The sequence below is a fragment of the Carica papaya genome, chromosome 4 (assembly GCF_054855325.1).
Source record: "Carica papaya isolate Zhongbai chromosome 4, ASM5485532v1, whole genome shotgun sequence".
NCBI lineage: Eukaryota > Viridiplantae > Streptophyta > Magnoliopsida > Brassicales > Caricaceae > Carica > Carica papaya.
Window position 1 is genome coordinate 11,567,777 of NC_142312.1, and position 7,054 is coordinate 11,574,830.

General features: G+C 47.3%; 1 pseudogene; it reads right to left on the reverse strand.

Moving 5' to 3' along the window:
• Positions 1–856: 856 nt before the first annotated feature.
• On the reverse strand, positions 857–6,754 carry LOC148266263 (uncharacterized; annotated as a pseudogene).
• Between the last annotated feature and the right edge of the window lie 300 nt (positions 6,755–7,054).

The window sequence follows — 7,054 nt, forward strand, 5'->3', positions numbered from 1 at the left end:
CAAACGGTCCTATGAACCGGGGACTTAATTTCCCTTTCTTTCCAAACCTCAATAAACCTTTCATGGGAGAAACTTTCAGGAACACATGATCCCTTACCTCAAAGCTTAACTCTCTCCTACGATTGTCTGCGTACCCCTTCTGTCTACTCTGAGCAGCTTGTAAATTCTGTCGTATCATCCGCACCTTAGCCGTGGTTTCCTCTACCATCTCCGGCCCCAACAACTGTCTTTCCCCCACCTCACTCCAACACACCGGCGACCTACAGGGTCGGACATATAGAGCTTCATAAGGAGTCATGCCGATGCTGGTGTGATAACTATTATTGTATGTAAATTCTATTAAGGGTAGTATGTCTTCCCAATCTCCTCCCGTGTCGATGACACAGGCTCTCAACATATCCTCCAACACTTGTATCGTCCTCTCCGTTTGTCCGTCCGTTTGTGGGTGAAAAGTTGTGCTAAAGCTCAATTTAGTACCTAAAGCCTGTTGCAACCCTCTCCAAAATCTGGAAGTAAATCGGGAATCCAGGTCGAAGACAATTGTCACAGGAATGCCGTGTAATCTCACTACCTCTCTGATATACAGTCTCGCTAACCGTTCCATTGGATCGGTCACTTTCATTGCCAAGAAATGGGAAGATTTAGTTAGACAATCCACCAGCACCCAAATACTATCATGTTTCTTACGGTTACCTGGCAACCCGGTCACAAAATCCATAGAGACATGTTCCCACTTCCACTCGGGTATAGGTAGGGGTTGTAACAAACCCCTAGGCCGCTGGTGTTCTGCCTTGACTTGTTGGCATATCAAACACTTTGACACATACTCGGCCACATCCCTCTTCATGCCCCTCCACTAGAAGCTCTTATGTAAATTTTTGTACATCTTAGTACTTCCCGGGTGTATAGCAAGTTTGGTGTCATGAGCCTCACTGAGTATCTCTTCTCGGAGTGTACAATCACTGGGAACGCACATTCTGGTTTGAAATCTGAGTATCCCATCGTTCCCCACCCCAAAATCTCCTACTGTACCCTGTTCCACTCCCTCCCGGATCCTCTGTATTTCAGTGTCCCCCAATTGTCCCTCTCTTATTTTCTGAACCAAAGTAGGTTGTGCCCTCAAACTAGCCACATATCTGCCAGTGTCCCCCTCTTGAATATCCAATCGTTGCATGGCTTCCCATATACACCACTCAGACACCATCAAATGAGATAACATCCCAGTACTCTTACGGTTGAGCGCATCTGCCACGATGTTTCCCCGTCCAGGGTGGTACTTAGTTCTGCAATCAAAATATTTCAACAAATCCATCCATCTCCTCTGTCGCATATTCAATTCCCGCTGTGTGAACAAGTACTGTAAACTTTTGTGATCTGTGTAAATTTTAAATGTTTCCCTGTATAAGTAATGTCGCCACAGTTTTAAAGCATAGACCACTGTAGCTAGTTCCAAATCGTGTGTCGGATAGTTCTTTTCGTGTGTGACCCATACGCTATAACCTTCCCTTGTTGCATTAATACACAGCTTAACCCAACATGAGATGCATCGCTATACACTGCAAAATTACCCTCTCCCGATGGGATGGCCAATATTGGCATAGTAGTCAGTCTATGTTTCAATTCCTGAAAGCTACTCTCACACTTTTCATCCCATTCGAACTTCACATTCTTCTTTGTCAGTTTGGTAAGAGGTGCTGCAATACTAGAAAACCCCCGCACAAACCGACGGTAATATCCTGCTAAACCCAGAAAACTCCTGATCTCTGTGACAGTCTTTGGTCTTTCCCACCATAGTACTGCTTCTATTTTCATTGAGTCTACTGATACCCCATCTCTCGACACAATATGTCCCAAGAAGGTAATTTGATCCAACCAGAACTCGCACTTACTAAGTTTTGCATACAGTTTAGCTTTTCGAAGCATCCCCAGCACCGTAGTCAGATGTTCTGCATGTTCTCCCAAATCTCTTGAGTTAATTAATATGTCATCTATGAAGACAATGACGTAGCGATCCAGCAGGGGTCGAAACACCCGATTCATCAAATCCATAAACAATGCAGGACCATTCGTTAGTCCAAAAGGCATCACTAAAAATTCATAGTGACCATACCTGGTGCGGAATGCTGTCTTAGCAATGTCTTCGGCTCTTACCCGTAGCTGATGATACCCCGAACGCAAATCTATTTTTGAAAACACTTGTGCCCCTTGCAGTTGATCAAATAAATCGTCGATCCTAGGTAACGGATACTTATTCTTTATTGTCACTTGATTCAGGTCTCTATAATCAATACACATTCGCATAGTTCCATCCTTCTTCTTAACAAACAATACTGGGGCTCCCCATGGTGATACGCTCGGCCTTATAAATTTTTTATCCAGTAACTCTTGTAACTGTCTACTTAACTCCATTAGTTCTGATCTCGCCATCCTGTATGGAACTTTGGAGATTGGTTGGGTGCCGGGCTGGAGTTCGATGGTGAATTCGACCTCTCTATTGGGTGGTAATCCCGGAAGGTCGTATGGGAAAACGTCTGGAAAATCTCTTACCACTGGTATCTCTTGGAGTGCAAGTCTCTTATCCTTGTTACCTATCAAGACGTAGACAAAATTGTAATCCATATACATATTCCCGCTAGCATATTTTAATATAACACTCATTCATTCATTGAGATTTTTCTTTCTATACAGAAAAAGGTTCTTCGTTAGGTATCTTAAACACTACCCTCTTACGGAAACAGTCTACATGGGCATGTTGGGCCGCAAGCCAATCCATTCCCAGTATTACATCAAAATCCTTAATGTCTAACAAAATCATATCTACTTTTAACTTCCTCCCCTCTACATCTACCCCACAGGAATTAAACATTATATCAGTACATAAAGGGCCATTAGTTGGCGTAGATATGACTAACATAGATGCAAACATAGGCGATACAAATGAATATGTGGCACCAGGGTCAATTAGTACTTTAGCAGGAATATCTGAAATGTAAAGTATACCTTGTATTATTTCGGAAGTGGCGGCCGCCTCTGGCGCTGTGATGGCGAACACCCGTCCTTGAACCCACGGTTTACCCGGCTCCTTCGGCAACGGGTAATCACGCACAAAATGTTGAGTGTTTCCGCACCGATAACAGCCTCGACCGCCGCTCATACATGGTCGATCCCTGTGATTTCTACCGCATTGGGTGCAATTTGGTTTACTCCGGGATACCTGATGACTTGGGGCAAAATCCGGTGCTATCCTCTGCCTTTTCTCTGTTTGGCCGGAGGGGGGTGGTGGACGTCTGTAACTGGACTCCCCTTTACTGTTCTCAACTTGTTCTTTATACAGTGCTTCCACTAACTGTGCCTTTTCTAACACCATCTGATATGAGGGTAATGCAAACACAGCCACTTGACGATACAGTTCTGACCGTAATCCTTTTTCGAACCTGCGGGCCTTCTTGGTCTCATTCATCATCACCTTGGGCGCGAACCGCCCCAAATCTATGTACCTCTCAGCATATTCCACCACTGACAATCTTCCTTGTCTCAGTTCGACAAACTCTGTTTCCTTTCATTGCCTCAAGAAATTCGGGAAATATTCTGCATTGAAGGCTTCCAGGAATACTTCCCAAGTGACTGGGGGAACTAGAGCTCTCCTTTTTAATTTCCACCAACGCTCGGCGGACCCTCTAAACATGAATGTGGCCAGTTGCACCTTCTGTTCGGTGGTCACGGTGATCACTTCGAATAATTTTTCGGTCTCCTTTATCCAGTCTTCCGCCACCAATGGATCAGTACCCCCATTGAAAGCAGGAGGGTTTAACCTTCGATATTTCTCAATATTGCTGGTATCCACCACACCCTGGTGAACCCCCGGTTGTGGGACCGAGGCTGCCTATAGCCGTAGTTCTCTATCTCTGATCACCGTGGCCAGACTCTCAACCACTCTGCAAAGTCGATTGAAGTCTTCCTGTTGTACGCCAGGCAGTCCCGTCTGGTTTACCGCTGGGCCAGGCGCGGGCCTCGATTGTGTGGGAGGGGGCACTGCATGATACGGGGGCGGCCCGTGAAATGCTGGGAGTGGTACCTGGGGACACCCTGGTGTTCGTTGCGGAACCTCCGGTGAGTCCGCAACCCCGGGACAGCTCCGCGACGGGGTCGGCCCCGTCATTTCTTCGTCACCTCCCTTGATCCACCTGCAGGATAGTTATACCAGTTAGTAGGTATACTTAGTTTTGCTCTGATACCAACTGTAACACCCCATTTTTTTCTTTTTTTCCTTCTAATGGTATAAGATAAAGCACTCATACGATTCAACACACAAATCCCATATCATCCCAACCATGCATAAGAGAAACTTGTCCACATTCATTGCTCCAAATCAATTGTACATACATCTCCACCTCTACAACACATAGTAACACATTATCAAACATTTCTAGAAGTTCAATACCCAAACTAAGACACCCTTTCAAAACTACTTTAAATCACAAACAAAACTTGTGCCCTATGGCACTACCGACGGGGCTCCGTTACCAGCCGCTCGGATCCCGACTCCGTTCTTACTCCACCTGTGAATGATGAGAAGTGAGTTCACATAACTCAATACGATAAAAATCAAGTTGTAAGTGCAGTATGCAGTGACAAGAATTTTCAGAAATGTCTATATGCATTTATCCTACCCAACCCAAAATAACTCATAACCCCCCTCCCTACACTAATCATCAAGGTCCTACCCCAAGGAAACAGTACAGCCAAGCAACCACACCCACCCAACAACCATCGATTAGCTCACGTCACCAACATCGGCGACTCATACTCTCTCCCCCATCGCCCGACCTCATGAGGCCACACACACACACAAGCACCTTCATTCCACGTCACTAATATCGGTGACTCATATCCACTCCTCCACCTCTCGACCTAAATAGGCCACGCACACACACAAGTACCATCATCTCGCATCACCAACATCGGCGACTCATACTCACTCCTCCACCTCTCGACCTAAAGAGCCAACACACACACATAAATACCATCATCTTGCGTCACCAACATCGGCGACTCATACTCACTCCTCCAGCTCTCGACCTCGTTGGGCCACGAACACACACAAGCATTTCCACCTCCCGTCACCAACACCGGTGACTCATATACTCTCCTACACCTCTCGACCTTGCTAGGCCACACACACACACATAACTGTAACACCCCGTTTTTTTCTTTTTTTCCTTCTAATGGTATAAGATAAAGCACTCATACGACTCAACACACAAATTCCATATCATTCTAACCATGCATAAGAGAAACTTGTCCACATTCATTGCTCCAAATCAATTGTACATACATCTCCACCTTTACAACACATAGTAACACATTATCAAACCTTTCTAGAAGTTCAATACCCAAACTAAGACACCCTTTCAAAACTACTTTAAATCACAAACAAAACTTGTGCCCTATGGCACTACTGACGGGGCTCCGTTACCAGCCGCTCGGATCCCGACTCCGTTCTTACTCCACCTGTGAATGATGAGAAGTGAGTTCACATAACTCAATATGATAAAAATCAAGTTGTAAGTGCAGTATGCAGTGACAAGAATTTTCAGAAATGTCTATATGCATTTATCCTACCCAACCCAAAATAACTCATAACCCCCCCCCCCCCTACACTAATCATCAAGGTCCTACCCCAAGGAAATAGTACGGCCAAGCAACCACACCCACCCAACAACCATCCATTAGCTCACGTCACCAACATCGGCAACTCATACTCTCTCCCCCATCGCCCGACCTCATGAGGCCACACACACACACAAGCACCTTCATTCCACGTCACCAATATCGGCGACTCATATCTACTCCTCCACCTCTCGACCTAAATAGGCCACGCACACACACAAGTACCATCATCTCGCGTCACCAACATCGGCGACTCATACTCACTCCTCCACCTCTCGACCTAAAGAGGCCACACACACACACAAATACCATCATCTCGTGTCACCAACATCGGCGACTCATACTCACTCCTCCACCTCTCGACCTCGTTGGGCCACGCACACACACAAGCATTTCCACCTCCCGTCACCAACACCGGTGACTCATACACTCTCCTACACCTCTCGACCTTGTTAGGCCACACACACACACACACACATATCACCTCCTCACACCACCAACATCGGCGGCGCACACCACCCCCACCAACATGCTCCAAATCTCCCATCCCAAACTGCACGCTCCCATCTACCCTTACACCATGCTAATCCCAAGTGCTCTGCACTATTCGCCGCCCCCCCCCCCCCCCCCCCCTTCTCTAACTTACTAACCCCTACTGTTCATATTACCCCTCTTCTCTCATCCGAACCCCCTCAAATCCTGATTCCTAGTCCTCTCTACTGTACCTTCCAGCCCCCTTACCTCTCCTACTGCCCCTTACGTACCACCTCCCCTATCCTTCTGCCTCCTCCCGTTTCCTCTACACTTTTGCCTAACTAGGGCGGTTAACCTCTTAGCTTGCATCGTCTCACTCCATGCACATGCCCTTACCACCGTGCACTTCGGGGAAATACGTCGCCTCCTATTAACGACTCCCTCCACGCCCCCACCCACGCACACACAACGCACACACCTCTTTCTGTCATCTCGGGTTTTTTCCCCACCCGCGCTCCCTAGATTGTCCTCTCACATCTTCCACACTCTGTTCTACCCGCACCACCCCCATCTTTCCCCACGGCTCCCCGCACGCCTCCAACACCGCCATACTTTCATTTCCTCCCCCGGTCTCCTCCGCGAGCGTGCGGAATAACCCCACGCTTTACGGCCTACCTTCACCGCTCAACTCCGTCGCACCATTATCGACTCCGCAGCCTGCAACAAAAACTCACCACACACACACCACACCAAACAACTCAAATTTTCACCGTACCTCCCGTTTCCATCTTCCTTCTTCCTGCCGGTCGCGTCGTCTGTCCACGGCCTCCTTCCCTCTCCCTTCTCGCTCCCCTCCGCTCCGACTCTCTCCTCTCTCCTTCTGGAACTTTCCTTCCCTTCTTCTTCTCCG